Source organism: Callionymus lyra, chromosome 5 (assembly GCF_982586985.1).
Source record: "Callionymus lyra chromosome 5, fCalLyr1.hap1.1, whole genome shotgun sequence".
Taxonomy (NCBI): domain Eukaryota; kingdom Metazoa; phylum Chordata; class Actinopteri; order Syngnathiformes; family Callionymidae; genus Callionymus; species Callionymus lyra.
Window position 1 is genome coordinate 8,541,119 of NC_141822.1, and position 11,729 is coordinate 8,552,847.

An 11,729-nucleotide genomic window follows, 5' to 3' on the forward strand; every position below is an offset into this window, starting at 1 on the left:
ATGAAAAGAAAGAATGGAAAATCTAAACCGCTGGATCAGCTCTGGCAGCTCCGGGTCCTCCGCAAGGTCACGTCCCCCCCGCCCGTCCACTCACTGAGCCCGAGCTAAGAATATCCAGCGGCTCCTTTATGAAGAGGAAAAGAACCAACAGTAGACGCCATCTGCTTCCTTGCTGAGAGAAGAAAAGAAGAGGAGGAGGAGGCCAGGAAGAGGAGGGGGAGTGACAGAAGCACATCGTGTACAAACTACTGGACATGTGAAGAGAGAGACGAGAACAAAAGATGGCTGCTCTGAGATCACCTCCAGGAGGACGAGCGTCAGGATTCGTGGATGTCCAGGTGGACACGAAGACCTCCTGGACAATAGAACCGCACCTTCTTGTTCGGTGGAGATGATGAAGGTCAACGTTCACCGGTGGTGGAGAATCAAACCTATTGAGAATCGAAGACGATCCTGAGTGACGCACCACCATCGATCCTTGATTGACAGCTGAGCACAGATGCTTCTCGAGACGTTCCAAAGACAACAGGCTCGTCCTCCTGACGCAACATTCCAGGGAACGAGAGGCTCAGTATGAGCCGAGAGAACATTGTTTCCGAGGAATCATGACTTGATGTGGTACTTGAATGTAGTCACTCATGCAGTTGTATAGAAGTGTGTCAGTGTCATCAAAAACAAACAAACAATAAACAACTATTTAGACTTTAAATTTGAGGATTTCAATTATTTTTTCTTTATAAATTATTAAGTTTAATAATGAAAGGTTTATTTTTTGTTTTTATAATAATTGGATTAAATAAATATATATATATAAATATATTATCTATATTTTAAAAATATATAAGATAAGACTACAAAAGGAAATTAATGAATTTTTTTTACACTAGATTTTGATATATTTTTATTCTAAATAATTCTAAAATATATACTTAAAATGCAATATTGTTTAATACATCAACATTTTAAATTCAATATAAAAACGTTGATATAATAGTTCCACCAGACAATACCAAACGAGCACCGAGCTACTTGATCTTCCTTAGATTGAATTTAAAAGGCAAAAAATTAAATTAAATAAAAATGAAATTAGAAAATGTTTTTTTAAATTATTGCAATAAGACCTCAAACAAATACACACACACATGAATTGTAATACAAACTTGTAAATTGAAAAAAAAAAAAAAATTAAATATCTAAATACATCGTAATAAGTTTACTGATTTAACATTCTTGAGAGCAGAACAGTCACAGTGGTAAAATCTAGTTGGTTAACACTTTTATCAGTTTTTACTACAAGAACTCCAATACCGGCCCTTTCGTAGTAAATACTAGTGATGTGTTGATGAAGCTTCATGAAACAGTGTCATGTTGTTCAGAGGTCAGTAGGTGGCGTCATCAGTTTAAAAATTATGTTTCATTGGAACAGTTGTTCAAAACAAAGGAAAATAGGCCGCCATCTAGTGGACTCTGAAGATAATGACACTGTTTCATGAAGCTTCATCAACACATCACTGGTACGTAAATAGCATATCAATCAACTGAGGTATAAACAAATATAAAAAAAAAATCCACAGCTAATGTTGTTGCGTAACTGAAAGACTGTTTGTGCTAAATCGCCAAAGCCAATAGTTCAAATCCCAACCGATACAAAACAACATTTAAAAGCCAACTTAGTTGATTGACAAAATTCTCTGATGTTAGAAAAAAAGAGAACAAAGTATCCTTTTGCAAATATAATCAAAAAAAAAATAGCATTATAGTTGTAGAAATGTCAGTTTTTAATTTAGCTTATATTAAGGCTAATGTTGCTAACTCAAACATAGGTTAGCAATGAAGTAGCTATGGTTGCTCACAAGCACTTATGAAGTATTTTCGCATTCATTTTTGTGGTTTTAAGATGTCGAACCCATCCTGTCATTCTTCAGCCAAACGTACCTCATCGCTAACACAGAAAAGTAGCTTTAACAACATAGGATAGTTCGGACTTAGTATGAAAAGATTCCAAATGTTTACATAGCAACAGCTGAAAGTGGAGCCGTTAGCCGCTAATCCGTCAGATGACGTAAGCGCTAACGACGTTAGCATCTTAAAAATATCTACGCCGTGACAGTAGCAGAGCAAACATGTTCGCGGAGAAATAAAAAAAGTAACAAAACCGTGAAGCTCGTGAGACTCAGAACCTCCTGGAGGAGTCACTGGAGGTCGGACAGGAAGTGGAACTTTGTGGTGCCCTCGCACGACTCTCTGTTCCTGCAAGGCCTCCTTTCCTCACTTCTTCCTTTTGTTTTCCCAAAACTTGAGCGCCAGTCATTTCCTGTGCGCTCGCTCCCGACTTTCATCTCCCTGGAAGAGATAATGACTGCGATTGCATCAGCATCGCAGCATCTTGCTAAACTTCACACACTTTGATGATCAAACCTGCGGGAAGAAGAACCCACGGATAAACTGATATTTTGACACCGTGGATCTGCTTTTATTGCTCTTATTGCTCACAAGAACAATAGTTAAGTCTTTTTTTGTTTAAAATATTAAAGATCTTGAGATTAAGTTGAGTTACAAAATGCATTAAAATACTCCCACAGATTAAGGCCAATAATAATAATAATAAATGGAAAATTAAACCTGTTCTCTAACTAAATTTTCCATTTACTCTGAATTTACATCAAATATGTTTATCATTATCTTATCTTAACTCAAGTACACTGCAGATCAATGTTGTCAGGTGGTAAATATACTTGTACCTATATCTGAAATATTAATCCTACTTATGTGTTAAAACAAACAGAAATTAAAAGTGTGGCTAGAGTTGTTTGTTCACTTTAAAGTAAACAAAGCATGTTTCTCTAAGAAAAGTCACATCAAAGTAATGTATGGAAGTATATTAGTGCCATCAGAGTATTTGATGTTGAATTCTGTTATTTCAAATGTTCAAGATTTTTATTATTTGATCGAATTGTTTTTCTTTTGTGAATAATTGAATGAAATCATTTCTTGTTTAATAGGGAAATGTAGTGCTACATTAGTGAGTATTGTGGTATTTGATAGATGTTATGTTTGTTTTACTGTTTATATTTTGCCTTTGTTTAATTTATTTTCAATTTTGATACTTGCTTTTTGGTATATGTTTCTTTGAATGTTGCTCTTTATTCAAGTTTGAGTTTGGTTTGTGTTTTAGTTCATTGGAACTTCAAACATAGTTGTTGTTTTTATTGTTGTTTTTCCAAGAGTTGTGAATCTGTTTTTTGAATAATAAAATACATTTTTATTTTAATACTTTCAAAATAAAATTAATTTTTCTTTTTTTCAAATTAGTTTTCCGATGATTTATAAATCAAACATTTTAATTCAATATATATATATATATTAACAGAAGAATTAAAAAAAAGTTAAATCTAAGTTACAGCCCAAACTAAAAACATCAGACCAACACCCAAAACATTTAAATCAGTATTAAGTAGAACCTGTCTTAATCTTCTTGGTAATGATGCAACAAGTTTTTCACAGCAGTATTTGATCCTCTGACATTCGTCCCTGCAGAACATCTCCAGTTCTGTTGGGTTGGATGGTGAACGTTGATGGACGGACGTCTTCAGGTCTCTCCAGAGATGCTGGATTGGGTTCAGATCAGGGCTCTTGTCACAGAGTTGTTTCAAAGCCACTCCTTTGTTATCTTAGCTGTGTGTGCTCAGGGTCATGGTCCTGTTGGAAGGTGAACCTTCGGCCCAGTCTGAGGTCCTGATCTCTCTGGAGAAGGTTTTCTTCCAAGATATCTCTTTACTTTCATTCATCTTTCCTTTAATTCATCAGACCAGAGAATCTTATTTCTCATAGTCTGGAAGTGTTTTTTGACAAACTCTATGCAGGCTTTCATACGTCTTACTCTGAGGAGAAGCTTCCGTCGGGTCACTCTAACATGAAGCCCTGATTGGTTTAGGACTGAAGTGATTTTTCAGGAACTTTCTACCATCTCCTCACTGCATCTCTGGATCTCAGACACAGTGTTCTTTGGGTTCTTCCTCACCTCTCTCACCAGGGCTCTTCTCCCACCATTGCTCAGTTTGGCTGGACGTCCAGAGCTGTGTCTCAAATCGCAAACTTGCGTACTCAAAGTTAGTACTCAATTCTTAGTATGCGAAATTTAGTACGCCTTGCACACTAAAGCGACGTACTCAGTTTTGTGGGTGTTTTAGTACGTCAATTTAGTACACCCACAAAACTGAGTAAGGATCGATGGACACTTTCTACCCTAAACGGCTATATAAATATATATATTTATCTTTTATATACTTACAGGTGCATTTTCCGCAGCAGTAGGAGGATGACACGTCTTCGATGCTAATATCAGCGTAAATATCTCGCGAATATCTTGTTTCTCATATTTGTTCTTTATTTCTTCTTCCAAACTTGCAAAATATGCTGCCAGCAGGTGTTGCTAGTGTTCCTACAGCTGGTTCAAATCATCGATAAATAGAAGTAGAAGAAGAAACTGTCGCGTCATTTCCTGTTAGTGCGTAGCAGCAGTGTTTGATTCGAGACATACTATCTGTGGAGAATTAGTGCCACCTTGAACCTTTCAACATTTCGCCACATTTCAGGCTTCAAACATAAAGATATAAAATTTAAATTTTTTGTCATGAATCAACAAGTGGGACACAATCGTGAAGTGGAACGAAATTTATTGGATAATTTAAACTTTTTTAACAAATAAAAAACTGAAAAGTGGGGCGTGCAATATTATTCGGCCCCTTTACTTTCAGTGCAGCAAACTCACTCCAGAAGTTCAGTGAGGTTCTTTGAATGATCCAATGTTGTCCTAAATGACTGATGATGATAAATAGAATGCACCTGTGTGTTATCAAGTCTCCGTATGAATGCACCTGCTCTTTGATAGTCTCAGGGTTCTGTTTAAAGCGCAGAGAGAACCATGAAGACAAAGGAACACACCAGGCAGGTCCGAGATACTGTTGTGGAGAAGTTTAAAGCCGGATTTGGATACAAAAAGATTTCCCAAGCTTTAAACATCTCAAGGAGCACTGTGCAAGCAATTATATTGAAATGGAAGGAGTATCAGACCACTGCAAATCTACCAAAACCCGGCCGTCCCTCCAAACTTTCATCTCAAACAAGGAGAAGACTGATCAGAGATGCAGCCAAGAGGCCCATGATCACTCTGGATGAACTGCAGATAACTACAGCTGAGGTGGGAGAGTCTGTCCATAGGACAACAATCAGTCGTGCACTGCACAAATCTGGCCTTTATGGAAGAGTGGCAAGAAGAAAGCCATTTCTCAAAGATATCCATAAAAAGTCTCGTTTAAAGTTTGCCACAAGCCACCTGGGAGACGCACCAAACATGTGGAAGAAGGTGCTCTGGTCAGATGAAACCAAACTTTTTGGCCACAATGCAAAACGATATGTTTGGCGTAAAAGCAACACAGCTCATCACCCTGAACACACCATCCCCACTGTCAAACATGGTGGTGGCAGCATCATGGTTTGGGCCTGCTTTTCTTCAGCAGGGACAGGGAAGATGGCTAAAATTGATGGGAAGATGGATGGAGCCAAATACAGGACCATTCTGGAAGAAAACCTGTTGGAGTCTGCAAAAGACCTGAGACTGGGACGGAGATTTATCTTCCAACAAGACAATGATCCAAAACATAAAGCCAAATCTACAATGGAATGGTTCACAAATAGACGTATCCAGGTGTTAGAATGGCCAAGTCAAAGTCCAGACCTGAATCCAATCGAGAATCTGTGGAAAGAGCTGAAGACTGCTGTTCACAAACGCTCTCCATCCAACCTCACTGAGCTCGAGCTGTTTTGCAAGGAAGAATGGGCAAGAATTCCAGTCTCTCGATGTGCAAAACTGATAGAGACATACCCCGAGCGACTTGCAGCTGTAATTGCAGCAAAAGGTGGCGCTACAAAGTATTAGCGCAAGGGGGCCGAATAATATTGCACGCCCCACTTTTCAGTTTTTTATTTTTTTTTAAAGTTTAAATTATCCAATAAATTTCGTTCCACTTCACGATTGTGTCCCACTTGTTGTTGATTCATGACAAAAAATTAAAATTTTATATCTTCATGTTTGAAGCCTGAAATGTGGCGAAATGTTGAAAGGTTCAAGGGGGCCGAATACTTTCGCAAGGCACTGTAAGTATGTGATTTGAGACACAGCTCAGGTCTAGGACTAAAAGTTCTGGTCCCAAACTTCTTCTATTTAAGGATTATGGAGGCCACTGTGCTCTTAGGAACCTCGAGTGCTGCAGAAATTCTTCTGTCATCTTGACCAGATCTGAGCCACAACTCTGTCTTTGAGCTCTTCATGCAGTTCCTTCGACATCATGATTCTTATTTGCTCTGACATGCATTGTGAGCTTTAGGTCTTTATATAGACAGGTGTGTTTCCTGATCCAGTCCAATCAGTTTCATCAAACACATCTGGACTCAAAGAAGGAGTCGAACCATCTCCAGGAGGATCAGAAGAAATTTAGTTTTATCTTCCTCAGATACGATGTTCCATTTTCTTCCTCTGCCTCTGAGCACAAATGTCACATGACTCATGATGACAGAATTTCAGAAAAAATTTTTTTTCCAGTTTTTCAATCCCAGAATCCTCTGCTGACTCTTTAGTTTATTCCACTGCAACATAGTTCGTTTTTCTAGAGATTAAATCTTGTTTACCATAACAACTTTGATGGAGGTTTGTCACTGCGCGTCATCAACTCTCCACCTCCAAGGGACTCATTGTATAAACAAAGCGGGCGTGATTACAGCTGGCTGGAGGAGGAGTGAAGCCGTTATTGCATCATAATGGACTCTGCTCTCGTAACCTCTCCTTTGCCCAGATTCCACGAGGTTCAATGTATCCAATTTATCTTCGTGTTTTGTTATCCTTCACTAAATCATTTCCTTCAACTTCATTTTACCGTCATTGGACGTCTCTTTATGGTTCAATAATCCATCATCTCTGTTCATTACTTTACCTTAAATATCTGTAGTTCACGAATTTAACATGAATCTAAAACTTCCAAAAGCTTTCAGACCACAAAAAAATCACTTGTCAGGCTGGATTTGGCCCCCGTGCCTCGAGTTTAAATGTGTTTTTGAGCTGTTTGTAACACAAAGAGAAGACTTGAATTAGTATTTAAATAAAAGTAAGTAAGTTATTACTTGTGCTCAACTCTGATCACACCGAGGATCAAATTCTAATTATAGTAAATGTTTTTTTTTACTTTAAACTTTTTATCAGCAATCTCACAAAATCCAATTCAGTTGAAAATTTAAGTTAAACTTGAGCAAAGCAACACACATTAAAATAATAATAATAATAATATGTAGCAGAAAATCATTGTCAAACAACAGTGATGTGTGTTGTTTTGTTTATGTTTCAAAATATCCCTTTAATGGGAAAAAACTTCTCACAAACAAAAGCTCCCATTATTGTTAAAAATAGGCTAAAAAAAAAACCTTTTAGACAGAATAATAAGTTTAAAATAATAACTTAAATATAACATAAGTTGAAAAAAAAAACTCTTTTAGTCAGTGAATATTTATGTTTTACAGGACTTTCCTCTCAGCAGGTCGATCAACTCTCCAGCAGCTTCTGCTGCTTCGTCTTCTGACCACTGTCCACTGCTGCAGTCACTGAGAGTCCAGACGCCACCAAGTGGAAGTCATGTGTCACTGGAGCTGCGACAATGACAGCAAAAGTTGTTCAAAAAATGCAATTCATTCTTGAAGAAAAAGACAATTTAATACATATTGTTATCCACTCTGTGTTGGATCCATTTTTAATGTCCTCAAGGGCCACATTTTCAACAGTGGCTTCTTTGAGGGGCCATTAGTAATAATGAAAGAGTGAAAAAAGTGTCAAATCAAGTTATAAAAATCGAGCTAAAACTGATGTAAAAGGTCCTAAAACAAACTCCCATAGTTATATTTAGATAATAGTAATGAATAATAAAACATATTTAATTTAAGTTTTATATGATCTTTAACGGCCACATAAATAGTATCAAAGGGGCCCATGGGGGCCCCCGGCCGAAGGTTTAACCTAGAGTAAAATAATAATTTGTTATTCTTTCTGATCTAGAACTCATCGTCCTCATATGTCATAATCCCTTTTCTTATCAAAAAGTAGAATTGTGTAGATGTTTCGATCATATTAGTTTGTTTAGTTTCGCTGGTATATTCAGATCTGAATCATCTCTGAGTCTCTTCTACTTCCTGGGACAACTATCCTGGTCTTCTCCTCAGATCCTCTGGAGATCCGGTGAGTTTTCCATGGATATTCAAAGTGTTCCAAAACAAAGCCTCTCTCCGTGAAGACGAGCAGAAAGAAGGACCAAAAGTTTTCCCTCTTCACTCTCCTGAGACGCCTCTGTCCAGTCTTGTGTTCGGGTCACATGGAAGGAAACTCTCCGTCTGGCCCGTCGTGGCTCGAGCTCCCTCCACATTCTTCACTCGTCTTTCCTTTCAAACCCAGGTAACGTGTCCAGGCACGACACCAGGTGAACATCAGCACCAGGATTCTTCTTCTGGCAGCTCCAGATGACAGATCCCTGGACTGGACCGTCTTCAGTCTTGATTGTGTTGTTGAATAGTTGCTGTGTCTCAAATCACATCCTTCTCTTAGTGCACTGGAGGTTAGTATGCATCAGGATAGTGTACATACTAACTAGTAACTAATTCTCGACAGATAGTATGTCTCAAATCAAACTCTGCTGCTACGCACTAACAGGAAATGATGCGACAGCTTCTTCTTCTACTACTATTTAACAATGATTTCAACCAGCTGTAGGAACACTATCGCCACCTGCTGGTTTGGTTTGGATCAAGAAATATGAGAAATGAAATATTGGCAAACTATTTACGCCGGTATCAGCACCGAAGACTCGTCATCCTCGTACTGCTGCTGAAAATGCACCTGTAAGTATGTATATATATATATAAATATATATATTTATGGCGTCAACGTCACTAAGATGGAGCCTTTTAGGGTAGATAGTGTCCATCGATCCATACTCAGTTTTGTTGGCGTTTTAGTGACAATGTAGTGTGTATGGTGCACTATATTTCGCATACTAAGAATTGAGATGCACTTATGCACTAAAAATACTAAGTTTAAGTACGCAAGTATGTGATTTGAAACACAGCTGTGGTCCACGGAAGTGTACTTTAGTACCTTCAATATGGAGTCTCATTTTAGAGTACAATGGTCCATAAACAGAAGTAGTGACCATTGAATTTTTCATTATTCAAAGAGTACATGTTAAGGCCTCATAATTCCTCCATGGACTCTTTATAAATCTTTCCCAAACGTTCATGAATGTCACGATCCATACAAGGCGGAACCAGAAAGCAGGTGAAACCAGCTGAGAAATGTACAATAGGAATAAATAACAATTCAATAAATAAGTATAAATATAAATAAGTAAGACGATACAATCTTTTACTTGTGAAGTAAATAAAGAGTCCAATATCTCTAAATGTCCAAAAATCAAAGCGTCCAGCGAATCGGGGACTTAAACAGGAAACAAAAGGGAACCTTGAAAACAGGGGGAAAAAAACATGGACTTAACACTTAACAAAAACAAAAAAACGAGAAGTCCAACAAGAATAATTCAAGAGAAACGACAACAAACTAGTGAAGAAAGATCTTTGGTCTGGTACACAAGTCTGGACTTAGGTGGTTGAAGCATAGACGTATATAAATAGACACCACATCGACTGCAGACTGATGTGTATGAAGCGCCGCCATCTTGGTTCAGTGTCATCAGAGGCAGCTGCGCATTAAGAACTACAGGGAACGAGGTACTTCTCAATCTCAAAACACAACTATTCGCTGAATTCTGGATCGATTTTCAAACGGTTTGGTCCGTATTTGTTCAATCTTTCAAATTCATCATATTCAAAATGTTTTTTATTTATAATAATGTAAATTTAAATAATAATGTCTGTCTATCTGGTCTGAGGTTTGAAAAACAAACCACGTGAAAAAAGCTTGACAAATGAGCGATTTATGATGACTTTTATAGTGTAAACACATCATTCCTCTATAGACGTAATGCACTGTAGGAGTGAGTGGCACTGTACCAAGATGGCCGCCCTGTATACACACCGCTCTGGTGGGCGGCAGCAGTCGATGCGGTTTCTATGTATGTATGTCTATGGGTTGAAGTAGGTGTTTTCATGGCTGGTGAGGTCTAGTTGTGAACCATTGGTAGACTTGGGAGGAAATAGGAAGCGAGAGAACAGGAAGAGAGAGTTCAAAATAAAACCAAAATAAAAGTTAACTAGGATAACAATTAACGTTTTTCCACACGATAAATGTAGATACAGGTTGTCGTATTTTACCGTTTTTTTTAATTCTGTTCAAAATTGACTCATTTCTACTCACCTTCGTGTTGACTAAGGTTTGGGATTATTTAAAGAATATTTTGTTCCTTTTTTAGAGTTATGGACAATTTTTTTTGTCATATGTGACACTAGAGAAAAAAAAGATGAGAGAAGTCGCTCATTCTAGTCATTGTTACTGTTTATTTCGTGTAAACTGCCATTTTCGCCGCAACAACAGGAAGCAAAATTTAAAGTACTAATCAAGACTTCCTCCTTTTTCAATTAATTTTCTTCTAAATAAAGTAGTAAGAATTACAGACTTTTTCTTTGGTGGGAAACGGACGGCAGACAACAGTGGTCCACTACTGCCGCAGTGCATTGTGGGTGATATAAAGCCCTGGACTGAACATTGATTTTCCCTTCGATCGTTCCGTCCTCGAGGATAAAAGTTCACTTCAGCTGTTCTGAGAAATGGAACGACCCTTGAGATGGAGGTCGTGGATTCCCTCGAGGGATAGCGCTCGAGTGTACGTATACCGAGCGTTGAAACCCGTTTATCGAACAGCGCGTCTGTGTTGTGGTCACATGATCGAATCACTTTATCAGTTACAAAATCAAGTTATAAAAACGACAGTCAGTCGGAAACCGTGGATATTTTTACGGCTCCTCTGATCGCGCTGCCTCCCCACCCTCGTCCGTAAAGTCGTTATCCACCCAAACATTATTTTCATTCTTTTTCATACGCTCGAGCTCGGCCAATCGAGACTCAGAACATGGCGCTACGATGTTCGCCGACCCAATCAGAGCGCAGAACCGTGATACGCCGAGGTACGGCCGTACTGTAGGTAAGTTTGGCGGAACCACATAAAATGCCGAGTCAGACCCGACCTGGACACGTGGGAAATAAACACGAAGAACACCGGGGGGAACCCTCCACCGGAGGACCTTCCTAGGTGAGTCGGTAATTGAGGTCAGAGGTCGACCTCGTCCAGAGCTCATTAGGAGAACAGCTCCGAGGGTTTTCATCCTGTCGGGCGAACAGAAGCTCGGATGTTCCTGGGACTCTGCGAAAGAGCGGGAACATCATCTTCACTCTTTTTTTCTTTTGATCACTTCTTTCAGTTTCAATCTGCAAGAGAATCTTCTTTTTTTCCGCTATCTGAAGCTGCCTCGGGGGAATTGGGGGGGATTTTGTGGGAATGTTTTAAAAGGCGGCGAGGAATCAATCAGGCGCTGATGTCACTCTGATGCAACTGAGAACCGCGGAGCTTCTGGAGGAGGAACTTCTGAGAGAAAAAACCTGCCAGAGATGGTGAACCCACGACTTCAAGAGGACGCTCGCAGACGACAGAAAACGTCAGGGGTGGTTGTAAATGGCGCCCCCT